The sequence below is a fragment of the Odocoileus virginianus genome, chromosome 16 (assembly GCF_023699985.2).
Source record: "Odocoileus virginianus isolate 20LAN1187 ecotype Illinois chromosome 16, Ovbor_1.2, whole genome shotgun sequence".
Taxonomy (NCBI): Eukaryota; Metazoa; Chordata; class Mammalia; order Artiodactyla; family Cervidae; genus Odocoileus; species Odocoileus virginianus.
This window is the reverse complement of record NC_069689.1, coordinates 11189451-11214610: the sequence shown is the minus strand read 5'-3', so window position 1 is coordinate 11214610 and position 25160 is coordinate 11189451.

Here is a 25160-nt window from a genome sequence, read left to right as displayed (position 1 = left end):
TGGACAGAGAAGCCTAGTGGGCTACAGTCCATGGGGTCACAAAGAGTTGGACATGACTGAGTGACTTAGCATGCATATATAATATAAACTTTACCACCTTGACCATTTTAAGGGTTTTTTTTAAAATTCCTTTAGGTTTTGCATTTAGGTCTGTGATCCATTCTGAGTTAATCTTTGTATGATCAGCTGTTGCTGGTTTTTTTGCACAGAGGCGTTCAAGTTTTCCAGATCCATTTGTTGTTCTGCACCGTGCAGCATGTGGGATCTTGCTCCTCGACCAGGGATCAAACCTGTGCCCCCTGTAGTGGCAGCACAGAGCCTGAACCCTGGAACCACCTAACGTCCTCCAAAATAAACCGTTTTAAAATGTACTATTCAGTGGCATTAAGTACTTTCATGTGTGACACAACCATCACCATTACCCATTTCCGGAACTTTTGTCATCCTCCCAGCCAGAAGTTCTGTACCCATTACACTAACCGTACCCATTCTGTGCACATTCTGTACCCACTGCACTAATTCCCTTCTCCCAGCCCCTGGCAACCACCATTCTACTTTCTGTTTTTATAGACTATTCTAGGTAGCTCATCGAAGGAGAATCATATAGTATTTCCTTTAAACTATAATTCAAAAAGATACACACACTCCTATGTTCATAGCAGCACTATTCTCAATAGCCAAGACATACCTAAATGTCCACTGACAGACGAGTGGATAAGGAAGATGTGGTGCATACATTCAGTGGAATATTACTCAGCCTAGAGCCAGGCATCCTAGAGTGCGAAGTCAAGTGGGCCTTAGGAAGCAGTGCTATGAACAAAGCAAGTGAAGGTGACAGAATTCCAGCTGAGCTCTTTCAAATCCTAAAAGATGATGCTGTTAAAGTGCTACACTCAGTATGCCAGCAAATTTAGAAAATTCAGCAGTGGCCACAAGACTGGAAAAGGTCAGTTTTCATTCTGATCCCAAAGAAGGGCAATGCCAAAGAATGCTCAAACTACCGCACAGTTGTGCTCATTTCACATGCTAGCAAAGTAATGCTCAAAATCCTTCAAGCCAGGCTTCAACAGTACATGGATTGAATACCTCCAGATGTTCGAGCTGGGTTTAGAAAAGGCAGAGGAACCAGAGATCAAATTGCCAACGTGTGTTGGATCATAGAGACAGCAAGGGAATTCCAGAAAAACATCTGCTTCTGCTGCATCGACCACACTAAAGCCTTTGACTGTGTGGATCACAACGAACTGTGAAAACTTCTTAGAGAGATGGAAATACCAGACCACCGCACCTGCCTCCTGAGAAATCCGTATGCAAGTCAAGAAGCAACAGTTAGAACTAGACATGGAACAACAGACTGGTTCAAAATTGGGAAACGAGTGCATCAAGGCTGTAGATTGTCACCCTGTTTATTTAACTTCTCTGTAGATACATCGTGCAAAATGCCAGGCTGGATTAATCACAAGCTGGAATCAAGACTGCTGGGAGAAATATCAATAACCTCAGATATGCAGATGATGCCACTCTTATGGCAGAAAACACAGAGGAACTAAAGAGCTTCTTGATGAAGGTGAAAGAGAAGAGTGAAAAGATTGGCTTAAAACTCAACAATCAAAAAATTAAGATCATGGCATCCAGTCCCATCACCTCATGGAAAATAGATGGGGAAAAAATGGAAATGGTGACATAGTTTATTTTCTTGGGCTCCAAAATCACTGTGGACAGGGACTGCAGCCATGAAATTAAAAAACACTTGCTCTTTGGAAGAAAAGCTATGACAAACCTAGACAGCATATTAAAAACCAGAGACATCACTTTGCTAACAAAGTTCCGTCTAGTCAAAGTTATGGTTTTTCCAGTGGTTGTGTATGGATGTGAGAGCTGGACCATAAAAAAGGCTGAGACCACAGAATTGATTCTTTCAAACTGTGGTGCTGGAGAAGACTCTTGAGCATCCCTTGGCCAGCAAGGAGATCAAACCAGTTGATCATAAAGGAAATCAATCCTGAATATTCACTGGAAGGACTGATGCTGAAGCTAAAGCTCCAATACTTTGGCCACCTGATGTGAAGAGCCGACTCACTGGAAAAGACGCTGATGCTGGAAAAGACTGAAGGCAGGAGAAGGGGAAAACAGAGGATGAGATGATTGTATGGCATCACTGACTCAAGGGACATGAGTTTGAGCAAGCTCTGGGAGATACTGAAGGACAGGGAAGTCTGGCACACTGCAGTCCACGCAGTTGCAAAGAGTCAGACACAACGGAGCGACTAAACAGCAACTCAGCCATAAAAAGAATGAACAGTGTCATTTGCAGCAATGTGGATGCAACTGGAGATCATCATATTGAGTGAAGTATTAATAAATCAAGAAGAAAAACACAAAGAACATATGGTATCACGTATATGTGGAATCTAAATGTGACACAAGCGAACCTGTTTATGAAACAGGAACAGACTCACGGACATAAGAGAACAGACTGGTGGTTGCCGAGGAGGAGCAGGTTGGGATTAGCAGATGTAAGCATTTATACATATACACACATATATATACATGAAAGTCACTCAGTCGTGTCCAACTCTCTGCAACCCCATGGACTATACCATCCATGGAATTCTCCAGGCCAGAATACTGGAGTGGGCAGCTGTTCCCTTTTCCCAGGGATCTTCCCAACCCAGGGATCGAACCCAGGTCTCCCGCATTGCAGGCAGATTCTTTACCAGCTGACAACCAGGGAAACCATATATATATGAAAATATATATGTATAACATGGATATACAATGTCCTACTATATAGCACAGAGAACTATAGTCTATACCCTATGATAAGCTGCAATGGAAAGAATATTAAAAAGGAATGTATATATGTATACAATTGAATCACTTTGCTATACAGCAGAAATTAATGCAACATTGTAAATCAACTATATGTCAATTAAAATAATTGAAAGAAAGATGAAAAGGTTCTGGGGATCTAATGTATAGCATGTTGATTATAGATAACAATTCTGTACTATATACTTGAAAGTTACTAACAGAGTAGATCTTAGATGTTCTCAACACAAAAAAGAAATGGTAATTGCATGACATTGTAGAGGTGTTAGCTAACACTGTGCCCATAATTATACTGCAATACATAAAGAGTGTCAAGCAAACACACTGCATGCCTTAAAGTTATGCTACATTATATGTCAAGTATATACCAACAGAGTTGGAAAAATAACAGAGTGAAAGTAATATTTGTCTTTTTGTGACTGGCTTCTTTCAGTTAGTATAATGTCCTCAAGGTTGTAACCTGTGTCAGAATGTCATTCCTTTTTAAGGCTGAGTAATATTCCACTCTCTGGAGAAGGGCAGGGCAGCCCACTCCAGTATTCTTGCTTGGGAAATGCTACAGAGAGACAAGCCTGGCGGGCTACAGCCCATAGGGTCACAAAGAATCGGACACAACTTAGTGACTGAATAACGACATGTCACTGTACAGATAAAGTGTGTCTTGTTTGTCCAATCATCCATCTAAGGCCATTGATACCATTTGACTGTTGTGAATAATGCTGCTATGAACAGGGGTGGAAAAATACCTATTCAAGTCCCTGCTTTCAGCTCTTTTGGGTATATACTCAGACGTGGAATTACTAGATCACACGGTAATTCTATGATCTGATTTTTGAGGAGATCTGTTGTACTCTTTAGAAGTTCAGTCTTGATGTTTGAAATTCAGAGTAGACTTTTGCGGTTCACTTGTGGAGGTGGAAAGAGCTGAGGGCAGGGATACCACACCAACCTTGGGAATGGGGTGTGGGGTGCAGGGGGTCAGCACTGACCTGAGGGTTGGTTTTTACCACCCACAGGATGGGTCCTCAGAAGAACTGAGCTGCAGAGAAACAATTATCTTTCTTGCGTGCCTGATCTTGTGACTCAAGATCTATACTGCTACCCTGAGGCCCCAAAGGTCTCCTCCGTGGAGCGTGACCACAGTATTTTTAGCCTGGAAATATTTGCAGGATGGGAGTTGCCCAACACCTACACGGACCATTAAATAATTTCCATAAAGCGGCAGTGGAACACCTCTCTCGGAGTCTCGTGAGTGTCTGCAAGTCCTGTGAGATCAGCATGGCCCCCGAGGCTGCCCAGGCCCCAGACAAGGAGGGCTGCTGCAGGAGCCAGGCGGTCTCAGGCTGCCCCGCTGTAGCCCTCTTCCCGGGGGTCGGCCGGAGGCAGGACCGGGTGTTTGGGGCCGGGGAGGGGCTGATAAAGGCTGCCTGTCCGTCCACTTGGGCCCACGTTGACTGTAGCAGGACTTTAGTGGTCCCGGCCTCAGGGATCTGGTCTCTGACAACCGTGAGTCACCCTCAAGGGTGGGGCCGGTGCAGGACAGCAGTTTTCTCAGAACCTCAGGGGATGAAACCGGGGGACCGCTGGGCTGAATCTGGGCCCAGAGGGAGCAAGGCCGAGTCTGCAGAAGCCTCAGGACTGCCTCAGCCTCTCCTGGTCCTCATGAGAGCGGTGCCTGGGCTCAGCGTCCCATTTGTTTATTTCTGGGTTGACTTCTATCCTGTGTCACAGCTGTCCAAAGTGCCCAGGGGAGGCGGGGGAGGAACCTGGAGAGGCAGCCCTTAAGACCTCGGAGATTTGGCCTCTCAGGCAGGTGGTGTTCAGTGAAAGGCTGGACTGTCCACCTCCACCCGCCAAGGCAAGGGTGACTTTCAAGGGAGGGGCCGTTGCCCCACAGACTGGCCTGTGCGTCGTGGAGGGAAGCCCTTGACCTCTCTGAGCCTGTGAGTCCCTGGATGCGTGGACCTGCTGTGAGGCAGGGCGGTTGTCAGGGGAACCAGGCAGGTGAGCCTGGCATGGGGGAGTCCACGGTAAGTGATCAGTGTGGGCAGATCTTGGGGGTGGGGTGCCGGCATCAAGCTGTGAGCCTGGTGTGGGGTGGGCAGTGGGGGAAGGAATCAGCCTGGGTCTTCCAGGGAAGGCGGGTCCTGGTAGATTCCTGGAGCTGGGCTCCTCTGGGGGCGGACCCGGGGTCAGCAGGTGGACAGGAAATCCCAATCCCAAGCAGATGCTCCCCGGGTGCCCTGCCAGTGGCTGCTCCAGATGCCGCAGTGTGGGTCCGAGGGATGAAGGAAGCCAGGTGCTGAGCACAGTCCTACCTGGAGTCCAGGTGTCTGTAAGCTGGAGATAGCGTCAGTCTTGATCCAACAGGGCAGATTCACCCCACGCAGGCACTGACTGAGGCGGAAAAGCGGACCACCCCGCGGCAGACTCGAGGGGCAGAGGCCGTTGGGTAGGGCATTGCAAGCCGTTGGTGTGGATGGATTTCAAGGACCAGGGCCTAGGCCGGGCTTCTCACTGCAGGCCGGGCTTCTCACTACACGGTGGATCGAGTCTGTTTAAGTGGGGTGGGCTGGGCACCCGAGATGCCGGCCGGCTTTCAGAGAGTCCTGGGGCTCAGGTGTCCACACAGAACCTGGCACCCTACCTGGGGGAGCGAGAGGAGGAGGCTTTGCAATATTGTGCAGCTGATGGGGCATGGCTACCCAGCCTTCTGGAATTCCTCCAGAGTGCTGGGAGAAAAGATGGGGGAGGAATGGGTTTGACTCTCTTTCCTCTGCTGAAAAATGGGGACCACGAGAGGTAGGGGCTTGGCACCTGGGGACCCTTCCTCCTTCCCAGGATGGGGGACCCAACCCCTGTCCTGCCTGCCGATGTGATGACTGTGGGTGTCTGGTGAGCTGCGAAACTTTGCTGGCCGTGAAGTGCTGAATCAATGAGTGAATCTTTGGTAAACTAGAAGAGCTCAGAGACGAATAAAACAAGGATGTTGCTAGATCGCTGAGAGAGTGAATCTGACCTGGAAGAAGTGAAGGAGTGCGCTGTGTGGCCGTCCTGGGGGAGGACAGGGTTAGGGGCTTATGCTGAAGCCTGAGGACTAGGAGCGGGGCCAGTGCAGCTGGAGGTGAGGGAGGCAGGAGGGAAGGGCTTGGGGACGGCCGGGGGGACAGCCAGATCGCAGCGGTCCAGGCGTGCTGGCTTTCCCAGACTTGCCCTGCAGGGGAGACGCTGAGAGGCTGTGGCCATGATGTAGGTGACAGGCGCTGGAGGCTCAGGTCACCCACCTGAGCATGGGCAAGTGACCGGATTCTGGACACATTTTGAAAATAAAGCCAGCAGGACTTGCTGATGGCTTGGATCTGGGTGTGAGGAGGGACGTCAGGATGCCTCTGGGGTTCCTGGCCAGAGCAACGGGAGTATGGAGGCGGGGCTCCCACCTGGTGGGCCCATGAAGGTGATGAGGGGGTCGTGGAGGCATGGTGTTGGCCGGGCTGGGCCCAGCTCACCTCCAGCTTCCCGGGTGATGGTGCACTTCCTGTGGGCACCCAGAGGGCCGTCAGAAGTCCGGGCACCTGGAAGGCTCAGCCTTCTAGATTCAATAGAGCCATGGGCACGTGGCATGTGAAATGACGGCTGACAAAGCTTGAGGCGGTCTCCTGTCTCCATAAGTGTGTGTGCACTCACACACACACACTCATACTCACATCAGGCTCACAAATAAATATTCAAGAGGTTCCTGGTGTCTTGTGTTTTCCTGTTCATATTCATCTCTATTTTCCAAGTTTTCTAAAATGAATACATATTGTACCACCCCCCAAAAGACCTATTATTTTCCTTTAAAAGACTTCTATCATCTTAATATGAAGAGTGCACTTTTGAAAGGAATTCATCTGCAATATGAGAATACAGTTAGACACAGTGACACTGTGATAGGACTGTTTCTACTAATCAAGAGTGGAAATTTCAATCCTAAATGTCTCCAATAAAAAATTACCAGCCAACTGTGCTGCAAGCCACACAATGAACCATTATGTAGCCATGGATACTTTCTCTGTTGAATTTTATAAACAGAGGGAAATATTTCTGCATGGGAACCGTCAAGAAACAAGATTACAGATGAAGTTGGATTCCTGGCATGCAAAGCCAACCTAAGAGAAAATGAACAGAAAAAAGACAGGAAGGAAATGCTTCAGTGGCGATATTTTCTGTTTTGAGAAACCATGCGTTTTTTTTTTTTTCTTCTTCTTCTTGATTTTCAGCCTTTTCTAACTTTTTCTTTAAGCAATGTATATTCCTTTCAGAAAGAAAAACAACTCCAAGTTACTTTCATTTTTAAAACTCCTACCCCATCTTCAAAGCCCATTAGACGATGTCCTGAGCCCGACACCTGAAGGCATCTTGTCCTGTCTGTGTGCAGGTACGCAGGGAGTCAGGAGGGTCTGCATTCGTTCCTCCCTGCCCGCACAGGCTTTCTGTCTGCAGGGACAGCCAGTGGAGCCAGAGGTGGCTGCACTCACTGGGCCCATCTCCAAGTGTCACGGACACTCAGGGCACAGCCTGAGGACGTGGCTGCTAGGAGTGCCCGGGGCAGGGTTCGGGCCTTTCTGCCCTTACCTGGTCACCTGGTTGGAGACTCCCCGAGGTAGAGCGGGCGTTAGTTACTGACCGACGCCTCTGGGTGGCTCCACCTGCCCTAGGCTGGGAGACTGACCCCGCCCGTCCTCCCAGGCGCACCTCCTGGAATGTGGAGCGGCTGTCCTCCCTGCCCAGTGACAGCCGAGGGCCTGAGAGCCATGGGGACCAGCGGGGGTCCGGGGCGGGCCTGCAAGCATCTCTCCTTACAGCGGGGGCATGGGACGACCCTGTGCAGCCCAAATCCCCGCGTGCTGGGACACGGGCTGGAAACCTGCTCGCTTTTGAGCAGAGAAGGTCTGCAGACTGGGACACGTGTCACAGGGGTGGGGAGGGTGTTGCTGGAGAAAGGTGGGGAGATGTTCCGCTCACTTCAGGGGCGGGTCCCAGGCCAGGCAGTGGCCTCCTCTCTTCCTCTCCTGGCCCCATCCCTGTCCCCACACTGCAGAATGGGCCCCCAGCTTCTCCCCTCCCCGTCCTCCCACACACCCAGCACTGCTGCGACCAGCCCGGCGCCCCTCCCACTAGGGTGGCCGGACCTGGGGCCATCGTGACGCCAGGGGAGCCGTTTGGCCGCGCTTTGCGGGGCCTGATGGGAAATTTTATTGACCGGGCCCAGCAGGCTGGGTTTCGTCTGATGCAGCTGTCTGCGCGGGCTCCCAGGAGGGGTGAGAGCATCCAGCCACCGGGCCGAGCTTGCTGGGAACGGACGTCAGGATGATGGCCTGGAAGGCCTGGGCCTCCATGAGGCCTGGCAGAGGGAGACGAGCTCCGCGGGCTCCATGGCGCCTTCCGGCTTCACAGAGCCAGCGAATCAGTGACTCAGAACACAAAGACCTCTGCTTTCACCCTCCCATCCTGGGCCTGGGGGTCCCCTCTGCCTGGGTCTGTTGCCCAGCGTCCACGGGGCGGGGCCCCATAGGAGCGCCCTCCCACCTTCCAGAGGCATCCGTTCGCCGCCTCCCCTCCGCGTGGCCTCCACCACCATTGGGCCCATAGGGATGGGGGACTGGGAGAGGAGAAATCCTAGGGCATTGTCATCTTAACGCTCGCCCAATGAGGTGTGAAATTCTGCGTTTCCAAAATTTGTTATCAGCCGCAGGGCTCCGTCCTCCCCCCGCCCGAGCGAGGGGGCTGCATTGAGGACACGCAGAGGAGCGCTGTGACTTCTGCGACATGAGTTATGACAGGCCTGCGGCTCCATGGCCGGGAGAACGCGGGCCTGGGAGGGATTGATCACTCCGGAGAGAGCCTTCCGCAGGCTTCATTAGGCTGAAAATGATAATAAATATCTTCCCCTCACCTGTTTTCATTAATAATGGCTTCCCCCTTATCTTTTTGCCGCACGTACCGTCCTTTTAGGAAAGAGACAGGCGGGCTGGCGAGAGAAACCGGGCGGCTGGCTGCGGGAGGAGGAAGGCGCGTGCCCCTCACCCCCGCCCCCCGCCCCCCGGGGTGGGGTCCCCTCGAAGTCCTCCCACCGGAGCCAGCAGGGGGCGCCGCGGGCTCGCCGAGACTGGGGAGGGGGGCCCTGACCTTCCGGGGGGCGCTGGCTGGCCGTGGCCGGCTGGATGTGCAAGGAGGAGAGCCAACCTTCTGGAAACTTCCAGGCCCTCCCCACGTCTTGGTTCACCCCGCCCTCCCCCACCCCCGCCACGCAGCCTTTCCGGAACCTCGGGCAGATACAAGCCTTCTCCAGCCACGTCTCCCCCTTTATCCCGTGGAAAGCAGGGTGGTGGGAGCGAAGCCCTTTGGGGAGGGAGCCCTGCTGGCAGGGGAACCAGAGCTGGGGGGGAGGCCCGGGAGTTGACTCTGACTTCCGATCGGGGGCGGTGATGGGGGGAGGTGGGGCGGCCTGGGCCTCCAGGTCCCCAGGCCCCGCGGCCGCCCCCCTCACTCCTGGCTGGGCCCCTCCGTGGCATTCCTGCTGTGCACACTCCCTGTCCTCCCCCAGGCTCGCTGGAGCTTTTCACATCGCAGATCTCCTCCTTCCGCTCCTCGGAGCTGCTCTCAGGCTCCTGGACACCGCCCGGCGGCCTGGCATTTGAGACCCCGGCCGTGAAGCCCCTCCGACCCTCACCCCACCCCGGGGAGGGGGCGGCTGCTCCCCTCACTCGGCCGCGTCTCTGACAGATGAGTCACCCAAAATAGTCAGGCACGTGGGCACCCTGGCCTTCCCTGGCTGCTGGCTTGTCCTGCCTCTGGGCCCCACTGCTGGGAAGGCCTCCCCCTCTCCTGCATTTGGTGAACTCATCTGTACCCTTCGAGGTCCATCCCCAAGGTCACTTCCACTGGGAAGCCCTTCAAAGGCTCTCAGGCCTACCTGAGCTACCCGGGTACTCTCGTAGCTCGGCAGGTGGGAGAGGGTCTCCGGTTGGCCCAGCCCTGGGCTCCCCACCCAGCTCAGGGCTCACCCTTCTGGGGGCTCTGGTTCAGCTGTGCTCTCCCCTTCTTCCTCCTCTGGACATCACTGGCCCCCAGCTGCCCCCCCCTCCCCCCCAGGCATGCACTTTGGGCACCATGGACCTAGGTCATTAGTCTTACCATCATTTCCATCTTGCAGGTCAGGACCCTGAGGCTCAGAGGGGTGAACGTTGCTTGTTTCGGTCCCACAGTCTGTCAGTCTGTCTGCCTGCACTCTTCTCCACAACTCTGCCCTCTGCTCATGAAATCCCAGCTTCCTCCAGCAACAGGGAGCTCACTCCCTGGACTGCATTGAAGGAAGGCTCACCTAGCTGAGATCTGTCCTAGAGGCCCCTGTCTGCTGCTCTGGGGCTCCTGGGAGAAGGCACAGACCCGGCAGTGGGTTTTTCTGGGCCCACAGTTGCTGCTTTGTGGGTGAAGGTGCTGGGCCCCCCTTCCTAGGGGGTCCCATGGAGAACAGGTCAACTTGGTGTTTTTGCTGGGTCTCCCCCAGCAAGAAGGGCTTGTGTGTCGATCAGCAACAGAGTTGAGGAAGGGTCTGCAGGCAGAGGGGACAGCAGGAGCTGAGGCCCAGGAGTCAGGATCTCCCGGCTGTGTGGGAAGCAGGGGTGGCGGGCAGTGAGGGTGTGACGTCAGGACAGAAAGGCTGGCTGTGGGAGAGGAGGGGGACGGGAGGGGGCGGGGAGGCCTCACGGCCAGCCTTAGGTGGAAGGGGAGAGAGCAAGGCTTGATGGAGGTGCATCGACGGGGCAGATCTTGGGACCAGGATCCAGATGGTCTTTGGGTGTTGTCATAAGCGTCCTTAAGCTACGGAGGGGAAACTGAGGCCTAGGGGCATGGCGGTGCAGTCGGTAATCGTCAGCACTTCCCTGGACGGGAGCACCTGTGTGTCTGCACAGACCTGCTCCCCGCCAGCCCACAGGCTCCCGGCGGCCTGTCCCCAGAGTGTGGCCCCTTCTCCTTGGGGCCTGGGGACCATGTGATGGAATGCAGAGGCATCTGGGCTGCCTCGCTGGGCCCCCGAGGTCACGGTCTTCAGACTTGCTAATTAGTTGGTAACCACACACCCCAAGAAATGTGCCCATCTTGATTACATGGCTTTCCAGCATCTCCCCGCCCCCCCTCCTGCCCCCCCGTCTGCCTCTTTCCCGGCAAGGCTCAGAAAAAAAAAAAAAACAGCAGCTTCTCTTCTCTCGAGGAAGAGTCACCCGCAGATGTTTTTACAAAGTCGGGGCCAGGGAACATACGAGTAAATGCCACGATTCATGTTTGCAAACCCCTCCCTGCCAGCTTCTGTCTTGACAAGCCGTTGGGGGGGCACTGGGGCGGAGGCAGGCAGATGTGGAAGCTGGGAATGGGGCCAAGCGCTTTGTTCAGACAGTGTTCCCCATCAGGGGCAGAACTAAGCGGCGTGCAGAACCGGGGAAGCTCCGTGACGATCGGGGGCTCCGGGGTGCCCGCGGGCCAGCCCACCGGCCAGTCATCGCCCGGCCACCCCCGAGCAGGTGGCCTGGCTCTGCAGAGGGGGAGGGTGCCTGTCAGGAAGGCTCTGCCGCCCTTGAGAGAGGTTCAATTTCCCCAAAGGTCAGTGGGCACATTCCTAATTATTGTAATAACAACAATTAGTAGGGGTGCTGACAACCCGGTCTGGGCGCTCTGCTCCAAGGCAGCTCCACGGCCTCGCTGGAGCCCAATGCAGGGGGCACCTGGGCAGAAGTCCTGAGCCCCCATCTTACAGATGTGGCCACTGAGGTCAGTGGGGTTCCAGATCCTTATGCCGAGGCACCAGTTGGGCTGTGGTGGGTGGGCGCGGGTGCTGGGGTTCCCACAGCTCACTCTGGAGGTGCAGAGTGGTGGGATCATCAGTTGGGGGGGTGGAGTAGCTACTTTTCAAGTTAGGGGGGGTCCCTGAGGTCACATGTACAGGGTGATGACCAGCTCTGCTTTTCTGCAAGATCAACCCCTCCCAAGGAGGCCTGGCCATCCCACCTCCTTTGTCAGGGTCTCTCTGACATTGAGTGCCTACTGTTTGCCTTGGTGGGAGCCCCTGCAGCTTACTGGGAGTCTTTCCCAGTAAGACTACACCAGAGAGGAGGAGCACTCTTGTCCTTCGGGAGCACCCCAGCACCAGGGTACCTCCTGGCCCCGAGCGTCCATCTCCCAGGCAGGACGAGGAGCCGGAAAGAGCCAGGAACTGTGACCTGGGGGCCCAGGAGGGCAGGGTGGGGGGAGAAGAGAAGGAGGGACTCTGCCCCATGTTCTGTGGGGAGCCGAACGTGGATGGGTCCACCACGATCTGCGCCGGGCCACTGAGCCGCTGAGCTCAGAGGATTGACGGTTGGCTGTCGGGCAGCAAGCTGGCCGACTGACCCCACCTGGGCCTTGGATGAAGCCAGAACCAAGAGCATGAAGGTTGGGAGATGAGCAACTGGCAACAGAGCTGTGAGCCACTGCCCTCGGGGGTCCCTGAACAGACCCACTTCCGGCCTGACCCTGTGCATCTGTGAGAGGGCTGCCTGGAGGAGGTGGCGGGCTGTAAGACAGGGCCAGGCTGCAGGAAGGTGTGTGTGTTGGGGGTCCCCTGCTGCAGCATACACCACCCCTCCCCTGGGGCTATGGATGCCCTGGTCCTGGGTTTCTGGGGCCCAGAGGCATTGCTTTCTGTGTTTGCGGAGGGGAGCCCATCTGGGGCAGCTCCAGGAGGGCAGGCTTCTGGGGAGGGGAGGGGGCCTAGAACCAACCACAGAGGCTTCCTTCCGCAACATCAGAGCCGTGCCTTAATTAGTCAAGTTCTCAAATCATTTACCACTCCCCATACACGGAGGGTTTACTAAAAGCTGTGCCAAGTTAAAAATACTGGGGGCAATGATGTGCAGGCCTAGGGAGCCGCCGAGATAGGTGCCCCGATCGCGAGCAAGCCAGAGCAGCTCCTCCCGGGGGAATCCCTGCCCACGTCCTGTTCGTCACCCAGCTGGAGGGACACGGGGCAGCCACCGCAGCTCTGCCAGCCCCGTGCGTCTGCGCCCAGCCTGGGGGGAGAGCGGCCTCGCGCCCCTGGGTGCCGCGGGGCCGCCACCCTATCCCATCCCTCCCCTCTCAGACATTTACAGCCTCGGCAGAAATCCTCAGGTCAGCATGGGCACAAGGAGCCTGGCCAGGTGTTCAGGAAAGCCTCCTGGAGGAGGCAGCACTCAGAACGGAATGGCCTTGGGAGGTGGGCACAGGGTGGAAGTTTCAAGTGCAGCCCAGCATGAGCCAGGGCTTGAGGTCAGAGGTGAGACGAAGCCCCTCTAGGAGTGGGTCCTGTCTTCCGTGGGCCTGAGAGTCCCAGAGTCCACAAGTCCGTGGATGGGGGAACACAGCCTAAAACCACCAGCACTACCACCTTTCAGAGGGAGTGAAGAGGAATGTGTCTGTGACTCTTCTGGGGCCCACAGGTGACTGACGCTTGGCCTAAACTGTCATCATTGTCATGCATTAATGCCTCCAAACATGGGCTCTGTGCCACATGCCCTGGTCACCAGGCCTCAGTTTATCCATGTGACAAGAGAGAGTTTTCCTATTTAACATTCCACAGTGACACTCATCAGTCTACCCATCCTTCCATCCACCCATCCACCCACCCATCTGTCCTTCCATCCACCCACCCATCCATCCATCCATCCACCCATTCATCCATCTACCCACCTACCCATCCATCCATCCATGCATCCATCCATCCACCAGTCCATCCTTTCATCCACTCATTCATCCATCCATCCATGCATCCATCCATTCATCCACCCATTCATCCATCTACCCATCCATTCATCCATCCACCCATTCATCCATCTACCCACCTACCCATCCATCCATCCACCCACCCATCCATTCATCCATCCACCCATCCATCCATCCATCCACCCATCCATCCTTCCATCCACCCAGCCATCTGTCCACCCGTCCATCCATCCATCCACCCATTCATCCATCTACCCACCTACCCATCCATCCATCCACCCATCCATTCATTCATACATCCATCCACCCATCCATCCTTCCATCTACCCACCCATCTGTCCACCCATCCATCTATCCACCCACCCACTCATCCATCTACCCACCTACCCATCCATCCAACCATCCATCTATCCATTCACCCACCTATCCATCCATCCATCCATCTATCTATCCATCCACCCACCCATCTATCTACCCACCTACCCATCCATCCATCCATCCATCCATCCATCCATCCACCCATTCATCCATCTGCCCACCTACCCATCCATCCATTCATCCATCCACCCATCCATTCATCCATCCACCCATCCATTCATCCACCCATCCATCCATCCATCTATCCACCCATCCATCCTTCCATCCACCCACCCATTCATCCTTCCATCCACCCACCCATCCATCCTTCCATCCTCCCACCCATCCACCCATCCATCCATATCTATCCATCCATAGCCATCCATCCATCCATCCATATCCATCCATCCATCCATCCACCCACCCATCCATTCATCCATCCACCCATCCATCCATCCACCCATCCATCCTTCCATCCACCCACCCATCTGTCCTTCCACCCACCCACCCATCCACCCATCCACCCATCCATCCATCTATCCATCCATCCATCCACCCACCTACCTACCCACCTACCCATCCATCCATCCACACACCCACCCACCCACCCATCCATTCATCCATCCATCCACCCATCATGTATTCACTCAACAAACACACCTTGGGTCTTACTACATGGCTTAAGCACAAAGGAGGATCAGTTTCCCACCTCCCCCCTGCCCCACCTCTGCCACCTCCCACTCCATCAAGTGGCTCACCAGCATCTAAAGCTGAACATGACAAACACTAGGTTCTGGGGAGTAAATATAATCCATGTGAAGCCACTTTGAAAGTTAAAAGCACAATTAACACCGGTGCTCCATGTGTAAGGACAGCGCTTTCTCTTTGTCCACAGGAGGGAAATCACGCAGTGCCTACTATGGCGCAGACGATGGTGGCTGGAGCGGTAATTTAATTACGGCGCATCTCCCATTAGTGGAGGTGTCAGTTCAAATCCCCCTCTCCGCACCAGACCAGGAACTCACGGAGGGGAGAGACTGTGTTCTCATTTAGTTAATCAATTATGCCGTCACTTCACATCTGCAGGCCCTCTGCCTGTAAACACCCTCTAGTCTCTCCCATCTTTAAATGCAGACACACAGACACAGAGGATGAGGTGGTTGGAGAGCATCACCGACTCGATGGACATGAATTTGATCAAAATCTGGGAGATACTGGAGGACAGAGGTGCCTGGCGTGCTTTAGTCCATGGGGTCACAAAGAGTCGCACACGACTTACCGACTGGACAACAACAACAACACACACACACACACACACACACACACACACATACAATCTTCTGCAAAATGAAGCCCTTTGCCATCTCATCCTCTTTCTTCCTGTTCACAGCTGTGGTTTATTGCCTCCAGTGCCTCACCTCTGACTCAGTCCCTCTGTATCCTGCCCCCATTCTGCCCCAGAAGAACCCACCTAATCTGCCCCAGTGGCTGCTTCTCAACCTTGGTCTTAACTGATGTCTCTGCCTCATGGGGAACCAATGACCCTCCCCTTCCTCACTCTCTTGTCTCTCTTGGCATTTGGGATTTCTCTGTATTTACAAACATGAGGGATTTAAGAGTGTTTCTGAATGTCAGGGAAGGAGCCGGTGGACTGAAAGGAACTGGAAATTCAGATCCAGAAGGGGTATTGGGGGTAACTGGAGGAGAGGAAGCCAGGTCTGGTCCCTTCCGCCTTTGGGCAGCTTCTTCTGTTTCTTTGTGAACGCCTCTCCTTTCCCATAGCGGAAAGGCTGCTGGGTCCCAGGGCTCTGTCCCTGCCAGGTCTCTGACTCTCCGTCTCTGTGGGCCCCTGTCCACTCTCCAGCACTGTGATCTGCAGCTCCCGGCCCGGGGGTCCCTCCTGGAGCCGCAGAGCTCACAGTTCATACCCTCTCCTCCTGCAGGGACGGCCCCTTCCCCTCCCACTTCCCTCACGTGGTCCACGGCTCCTCCAACACCCAGGCAGCAGGGCGTGTGCCCGGGTGAGAAGTCAGAGCCGGGGAAAGTCATGTGGGGAAACTGAGGCCTGTGAGGGCCCCGGATCACCTAGGGCCCTCCCCAAGTCCTGATGCCCTGCCCTGAGCAGCCACTTGGCTGAGTTGGCCCCCTGCCCCCAGCCCAGAGTGGGGCTCACTCAGCTCGCGGTGCGTTCCCCAAATCCACGGTCCACTGCATTCTTCCCGTTGCAGGGGGCCACCATCTGGGCACTGCTCCAAGCTGGGACACCCCCAGAGCAGTGAGGGTCAGGGTTCCAGCCAGGAGACATGGGTTCAAATCCCAGCTCTGCCTGGAAGGAGGCCCCTCCAGCCTCAGGTTCCCTGGCTGGGAAGCAGGCGGTTGGATCTGGCGATGCCTCTGGTTCCGTGGGCTCTTTCACTTCTGTCGTTCTGCCCCTGTCCTGAGCACCTGGAGGTCCCCCTAAACCTCCACGGCAGGGACTCCAGGCCTCTGCTCCCAGCTGGGTGAGGCCCCAGGACCTCAGCACATCGGAGGATGGGAGGGGTCCTCCTGGACTCCCGGGCTCAAGGCCCACACTCTGCCCCAAGCTCTCGGCTTCCAGCTCGGGAGATGGTGCACCCCCTCGCCCCGCAGGCCCATGGGGTGGCTTATCCCTCCTGTTCCCTCGCACCCCACCCACATCTCTGTAAATAGCCCTTTATTAAAGTCTCCCCGAATCAACCATCTTGTATGTGCCATCTGTTTCCCACTGGGGCCCTGCCCGAATCCTGCAGGCCTTGTGAGTCCTCCAGTTTGGTCTCCTTGTTACCTCAAGCTGCCAAGTGGGGAAGGACGAGCCTGGGCCCAGATCCCTGGGGATGGATTGTGGGTTCTCGACCAGGGAACTGTTCAAATTCAGGGCACATGGGCCTGAAGGGTGCGCATAAGGAACCCTGATGGCGACGGGCCTTTGTGTGGCACATTTGCGTCCTGCCGCAGTCAGCAGCAACCTCATTTCAGAGGCAGGCAGCAGGTAGCTCTGAGCACCGACTGAGGACCCAGTGCTGGGTGGGGGCTCCCACCCACGGGGGCTCCCACCCAGTCTCTCGTTCTTGCATGACTGTTCCACAGAGGGGTCACAGCTGCACTATAACCCCTGGGAACAAACAGCATTCCGGGGCGGGGGGAGCTTCCCGCCTGCTTCCCAAGCTCACCCACCACCCACACACCCACCACCCACCCTCCGTGCCCCTTCCCTTCTCCAGCCAGCCCTGCTGGTGCCTAGAAACTATTCAGAAAAACAACAAGTGCGAGATTGTTCCTTGTACCTTCTTCACTTAGCGGGGGTGGGGGGATGAGGATGAGCCAGCAGGGCCCCCCACGTGTGTGCTTGGATCAGTCTCGGTCCTGATGCTGGCCGTGACCAGTACAGGCTGCTGCCTGCCGCTCATGGAGGGAAGGCAGAATTAAATGAAACACGATCAGAAATAATTGGCCGATTGGAGGGAGGCAGGAGAAAGGGGCTGACAAGAAGCTCGTCTCCAGGATGGAGACAAACCTTCGCAGGGAAGAGGGGCTCCCCAGGCTTGAAAAGACGATGTCTGCACCCCAAGGTGCCCCTCATCCCTGCCAAAGGCATCCGATCGCTTCCCTGATTAGATGGAGCGATTCGATTCCACAGATGCTTAATGAGACCCTACTGTGCGCCTAATTCTGAGTGTGCAGCCCTGGGGGAGCCAAAACGGGTTTCCAAAAGGCAGGAGTCCTTCCTTCCCGCTTCCTTCCTTCATTCCTGTAAACCGCGGGGAGTTGGAGTTTGGCGGCCTGGAGTGAGACAGGCCTTGGTGAGAGAGCCTGGTGGTGTGGACAAGATGGTGGCTAGGATGGGGATGGGGATGGGATGAGCGGGAAGGTACAGCCGCCAGGACGTGGGGGCTATGAGCTCGTGAACTCGGAAGGCCGAGGGAGGTGGCGGCGGCCTTTAAAGAAGCCAGGGGCTGACAGGGAGTTCTCGAGGCTCCCACCCAGGCACCAGCTTCGGAGTGAGACAGCCAGGGAGAGCTGGGCTCTCCCCGTGTGGACGGCTGGGCAGCCAGAGGCAGGACAGGGAGAAGACAGCAAAGAAAATGAAGGTGAGGAGACAGGGCAGCCACCTTCAGAAGCAGGCTTTTGTTCCCCAGCTTGTCCCAGATGGAGTCTTGTTCTAGCGACAGGACTTCTCCTCTGGTTTGACTCTGGGCTTCCTGGTCAGATTTCAGATATGCCTCTTTATAAACCCAGCAGTTCCTCAAAGCACTTGACAATCAACTTTCAAAGTCATCCTGATGGGTGCTCCCAAACTCGGCCAGCACCTGGCTGTGTGACGTTGGGAGAATCGATCAGCCTCTCTGGGCCCCAGCCTCAAGTTCTGAGGCTAATAGGGGAGCCCCTATAGGTGGCGAGGGAGGAGGGCTGGACATTTGTGTGCACTTATCAAATTAAGGCTCATCCTTAAAGACCATGCTTGAATCTGGGAATGCCAAGAAACCCCATGTATGTTGGGTGGGGGAAGAAGCTGGGGTCCCCTCAGGCTGAATGTCCCCTGCCCCGCACCCCTAACTGGAGCTCGACAGCAGGCAGCTAGATGGGGGTCTGTGAGGCGCGGAGCATCACCATAGGAACGGGCTTGTGGAGGGCAGCGCCAGGAGCCAGGCCCTGGAGGAGGTGGGCAGGGGGGCCGATCAGAGTGGGGGTGCTGACGGCGGTCTCACTGCAGCAGCACCCCAGATTCTACATCCTTTGTCACCACACTGCAGGGTCCTGGCGGGGAGGGAACACGGTGAGGTCACCACTGCAACCTTGGGACCCCCCTTCAGGGAGCCTAGTTTGAGGGGTCGGCCAGCCCTGGAATCCAGCGATCAGGGGTGGCCAGAAGGCACTGGCCGGAGAGGCGGGGGCCAGTTGCTAGGATGCAGGATCTTTGCGAGGGGCCTGCAGTTACCTTCTGAGAACACTTGGTGCCTCATTCACTTATTCATTAACTCACTTAATCCACAAACACCCGGTGGGTAGCCCTGCTGGCCCCCGGATGTGAGGCCAAGACTGAGCAGGGTGCTTCTGGCCCCGCGGAGGTCAGGCACTCATGCAAAATCCGTCAACACCAGGTGGGGAGATGTGCTGGGGCGGGCAGTGCGGCAGGGGCGGGGTGGGAGGCCGCGGGCTCTCTGGTTTCCAGTTTGGGGCAGGTTGGAGGACTTGGCAGGTGGCGGGGAAGGTCTCGGAGAAGGAGGGGAGAGAGGACAAGCAGGTGATGCCCCGACCTCCTGCCTAGCTGTCCCAGGGCCCTGCAGGGCGCAGGGCAGCGCCTTCTTCTGCCAGAGATCCCTAAGGCCTGGGAGGCAGCAGGACCTCGGCAACACTCTTTGAATATAATTGAATGAGAATGCTAATGCTTTCTTACAAATACGAGAATAAATATAGGACGGGACCGTCTCAAATTCCTCGAGAGCTGCGTGTTTTCCTGAACTTGACAGGTGTGGCAAATGGAGCCACGATGCACAGCCTCTTTTGCTTAGACCCAGACTCTTGATGGAAAGAGGCTATGATCTGGCCACAGTCACCACCCCCCTAAATCCTAAACCGGGGTCAGGATGAGGGTCCTCCTTCTAGGGGCTCAGGGCTTGAGAGGCTGGTTTCTTTTGTGGCTAAAGGAGGTCCCCTGTTTACCCTCGATCGATTGATCCCCGGGTGCCTTGCTGGAGCCTGTGGTTAGCATCCTGGCTGGACCCTCCTGGGAAGGTGGGTGGGCAGGTGTGGCAGAGATGGGCGGTGGTAGCTCAGCCCACTTCCCAAGACTTGGCACGAGTCTGGGCAAGATGTGCCTGTGGGTTGACCCTGGTATGAGAAAAAGGGGAGAGACGGAAGAACATTCCAGAGTAGATGAGAGGGGTTCAGATCCAAAATGCTGAAAGTTCTGTAATGTCCTTCCTGCAGCCTACCTCTGCCCCAGTCACAGTGAACAACCCATGCTCTTGAACCATCACATGCACGCACTCCCAAAGGTCCTCCTGTAACGGCATGCATACCCTGGGGAACGGTGAACCCTCACACACCCAGCCCGAGGACCAGCCCCCTCCCGCCCGTGTGTGCACAGCTCCCCCAGCACACGGCCCCTTCTAGGTCAGAGGTCTCTGACCTCGAGGTCTCCCCTGCCCCTTGAACTCTCGCACGTGAGAGACGACCTCGGGGTCCATCTCTGTACACACCCCGCCCCCAGCACAGCCTCAGGCACACAGTAGGGGTTCAGCCAATGCTGAGTGGATAAACTACTGCATTTAAAGAGCTACGCCTCCGTTTTATGGAAAATTAACTTCTGGGAATTTCTGATGAATGAAGAATTACTGTACTTTTTGCCAAAGCCTGCATCGACAGGCTAAGTGATGAAAAGACTCCTTTCTCCTCTTGGTCTTGATTTTCCTCGCTCCTGGGCGGGGTGGAGGGGGGTGTGAGTTTACCTATAGGGTGTGGGGGTGGGGCGGGGAGCTGTCATTAACCCTTCTGGAGACCCCCGAGAGCTCCCCACGCACACAGCATGACTCAGTGGCGCCCTTTAAGAGGATAATTTGATTGATGACGTGGACAATTAGACTTGTGAACTTGACATCCACGTCGATTCCAATGGCGAGAAAGGAAGCAAGAAAAATCTATTTCTGAATCCTACCATCCGAGGAGGATGAGAAATCAGTAAGAGGAGCGACTGGGCAGAAGTCAACACTAAAGACGAACCCAGACCAAGGCGGCCTTGTCCGCGTCCCTGCTGGGGAGCCGAGGCTGTTCCTTCCCCATGTCACACGCGAGGCTGTGTGGGGCGCTCGAGCCCCCCGCGGCCCCGCCGAGACCCCCGCAGTGGGCCTGGCACTGGCACATGCCTCTCCAGGCCACGTTCTCCCACCCAGCTGAGCACAACGCCACTTCAGATTGAAGAGGCTTCTCTCTGATTGAACTCGAAACCAAGCCGTCATGTTCTCAGATCCGAAATGTACTCGGGTGTGTCTCTCATTTCTCTCCATCCTCCGCCCCCAAGCCCTCTCCCCTTGGCAGAAAAAGAGACAATTTCTCTCTCTAAAGATGAGCTTTGGAAAAGAACTCTCATCACGGCAACCACATAGCTCTGCGGCGTTTGCAAGAAGCGCTCAAGGCCCCTGACCCAAGGAGAGGACGGCGGGGTCCTGGGGGTGTCCTCCTCCTCCTGTGGGCCCTGCTCTCTCCCACCACGTGGCTGGCAGAGCAGAGAGCCGGGACCTCCGAGTTCCCGAATCCTCTGGCGTGAATCCCAGCTCTGCTGCTCGTTAGCTGCACGCCTGTCATGGCGTCTTCACACCTCGGCGTGCTCATCTGTGAAGTGGGCCCTGCCACCTCGACCCAGTCCAGCCATGAGGAGGCCCTGATGAGGTTCTGCTAAACCTGAATCTAAGTCCTGGGGCGGGGCGGGGTGGGGGCATCAGGGAGTGGCAGAAAGGCAGCCCCCGTTTGCTGCAGACCCCTATCTTGCAGTCTCTAGTATATTTCAGCCTTGGGGCGCTAACCAGGAGCCCTGAACTTTCTGCACTGGGCTTGACTAGTTGCGGGAGCAGTGCCATGGGAAGTGCCATTGGCTTCCCAAGTGGCACTAGCAGTAAAGAACCCGCCTGCCAGTGCAGGAGATGCAAGAGATGCAGGTTCGATCCCTGAGTCAGGAAGATCCCCTGGAGGAGGGCATGCCAACCCACGCTAGTATTCTTGCCTGGAGAATCCCATGCACAGAGGAGACTGGCAGGCTACAGTCCGTGAGGTCGCACAGAATCAGGCATGATCCAAATGACTCAGCATGCATGCCGTGGGAAGAGCTGCCTCTCAGGCAGGGCCAGGGGAGCTGGGTCCTCTCCCGGAGGGAGGACGGAGGATGAAGTATGTGGGGGCAAGAGGGAACCAAGGCTCCCGGGAGGCCTCACCAGGCCTCAGTTTACCCAGCTCTGCAGTGTTCCCCTAGGGCTGGACCAGTACGGGTGCAGAGTTGGATGGCAAGGGGGGGCTGAAGCCCCGCCCCCAGACTGCCTTGCCCCTGCTACGGGCACCCAGGATTGTTAGCTGGTCTCCCAGGCTCCTCCAGCCGGACCCTGCTGGGCTTCTCTGATCAGCGATTCTGTCTTTAATCAAGGGCAAAGGGGGCTGGTGAAGGCCGGCGGCCACGTAGTGTTTGGAGAGTGCCGAGGGGGAGAGGAGAGGGGGGAAGGGGAAAGGGCTGGAGAGCACATTTCTTTGATTCCCTCAGAAAACTTTCACTCACCACTAGCTCTCTTGCTGCCCTGGGAAGACGGAGGACTTGAAGCCCAGCCTCTGTTTTTTCTTAACCAGGGGACCACTTGCTGTCTAGCTCCTGCTTTGTGGGGTTGGGGGGCAGGGGAGGGGCGGAGAAGCAGGCGGAGCCAGCCCGGCTTAGCAGAGGGAGGGAGTTCAACTGGGTCGGGCAGGTCCGACCTCGACCTCTGCTACCTGTGTGGACCACCTGCCAGGCTGTGCTGAGCAGGGGCCGAGCATCCTCCGAGGGCAGGGCCATCGGCCTCTCCTGGAGGGGGGTGGGGGGAGCGGAGGGAAGGACAGAGAGAGGAGGGGCCGCCCTGTGCTCCCCCCAGCCCCCAGGGTCTGCTTGCAACCAGCAGGCGGTGTTGACTTCTCCCCAAGGGGCTGGATTGGCATTTCGTTCTTTCTGTGCAGCCTGGAAGCCTGTGACAGTCACCAACCTCCCCTCCCCACGGCTCCCCAGCTACCCTCTCTCAGTGTCTGCCTGTTGAAAAGAAATCTCAGGTCTCCTGAATTTACAAACCCTTTGTTGAGACTAGAGCAAAGCGACAGAGAGCTCTAGGCTTATCGATCTGGGCAGGCAGGAACACCCCACCGGCCTCCCAGCAGCGGCTCTGAGAGGGCTCTGGTAAAGGGCTTGGCTTGCCCGACAGGACGGGCACCTCATCCCCGGCCAGCAGCTCTCTCTGGCTGCCTGGGGTGGAGGCCCGGTGGTGACAACTGTTTCAAGGGCAGGAAGGGGCCAGGTCTTGTGAGTACGGTGGGTTTCTACTTATGAAAACCCGAGTTCCTTTGGGGGGGACAAGTGTGGTATATCCATCCTTGTTTCTAGACAAGGAAGCTGGGCTCAGAGTGGAAGTGACCAGCGCTCAGCAGACAGGGGATGGAGCTGGGGTTAGCGAGCAGGTGCCAACCGGCCAGGGGAGTGCCCTTTCGGCCTGAGCGCGTGACATTTGGGCTCTGGAGGAAGTCTCTGAGGGATACTGCCCTCCCAAGGCCTCCCTCCCTTTCCAAGACCAGGGAGGCCAGTGGTGGGAGGGGACCGAGGTAGGGAAGGGAGGAGTCTAGAGGGGGCACACTCCGCGGCTGCCAGCCCCCACCCTTCCTGCTGTCCACACAGGCACCTGGTGACCCGGTGGGAGGGGAGGTGGGGAGGAGCTGCTGGGTCCTGAGGTCTCCCGCCCCTCCTTAGGGTCTGGCTGGCAACCCTGCCCTCCCTTCCTCCGGGGATAATTTTGGAGGCTGAGGTCAGGGTCTTCAGAGGGAAGTTGAGGGGGCGGTCAGAGGAGCCCCAGTGGACCTCCAGTCACTCCCATTGTAGCCCAGGGCCCTCGGGCAAAAGACCTTCCATCTCTGGACTCAATTTCTTCACATGAGAAGAGCGTTCGTGGGAGAGAATGAGGTCACGGAAAGGCAGGGGCCATGGGGCGGGGAGCTGGTCAGACTACTGCGTGATCTTTCTCCAAAGCCGTTCCCCAAGCACCCCCTACTCTGGATCTTCAGCAGAGGTGGACGGGGAAGAGGGCTGTCCACAAGGGGGAGGGGGTTTCCCTCCAGCCTCCAGGAGGCCACCCAGACTAGGTCCTGCTTCTAGGCGCAGACTTAGGGCCTTAGGGCCAGCAGGGTGGGCGGCGGGGGTTCCCCCTGGCCTGACTTGCCACCCCCATCCCAAGGACAGTAAGTCTGTCCTCAGACCTGCCAGGGCCCTGTGATATGGCCCAAAGGCCAGGTTCAGAGTGGCAGAGATCACCCCCCACTCCGGGGTGGTGGGGAGAGTAGGCCAAGAAATGGGTGGGCACCCCTCCCAGCCCGCGGCATCAGTCCGCAAACTAAGGGATGCAAGGGAAGCCCACACTGAAGATCCATCTGCCCAGGACCTCCTCCTCCTCCACAGAGGACCAACCACCATGCCTGCCCTTCTCCACTTCCCTAAACCTCCCTGATAGGGACGGGCCTAGAGGGAGGTTGGCCCAGCAGAGTGCGGGGCTCTATGTCGGGGCTGGGACTCTCACCACGAGTTCTTTGGAGCCAGGGTCTCTGGCAGGGTCCCCACCCCCCACCTGCACTTCCGTGTGACCCCCGGCTGGAGGCCTCCGGCGGATCTGGAACACCTGCGAGTGCCAGGTGTGTGTGTGCGTGTCAGCGTGAGCACACGTGTGAGCTTGCCCACATATGTCACGGTGGGCAAAGATGGATGTGATGGGGCCTGTGTGTGCGTGCGTGCTTGTGCTGGCTGCCAGTATGCGTGTTTTGATAAGAGTGTAACCAAGAGCCTGATATCTGTGAGTTTCCGGGACAGGGAGGGTATGTGTGCGTGTGTGTGAACATCAGACGTGCGAGAGCCTTCTGGCGGGACTGCGGCCGGCGGCGTGTGTGTGAGTGTATGTGCTCAGGTGTCTGTGTTCACCAGGGTATTCGTGTGTCCAGGTGTGCACGAGGCTGCACATGTGCCTCTGGGCAGACGGCCTGGCACATGTTGAGGACACGCAGGGTTTCATAACGACGCGTCCTCTGCCTGTCTGCGTGCCTATGACGAGCAAGCATGCGGCCCTCCCAGCCATTTCTATGACGTGTGCGTGTGTTGCAGTGTGTGTGTGTCGCCGAGTGTGTCCCCACACACGAGTGTGCTCCCACAAGGGTGCCTGCATTTCCCCCCGCGTGTTTATGGCTAGGAGTGTGGGCGCCCCAAGGCTTCTCCTAAGTGTTCTTCCCGCTGCGTGTGCGGTAGCGTGCGTTCCCCCGTCTCCAGAGTGTGCGTTTGTGTGTTTCTGGGTGCGTGAGCCACGCCATGCGTGCTAGGGACCTTGGCGATCAGTGCTCTGGTATTCTGTGCGTGCTTCTGTATTCCGAGCGCGTCTTCGCGTCTTCCTGGGGTCTGCGGCCCAGCCCAGGTTCGGCTC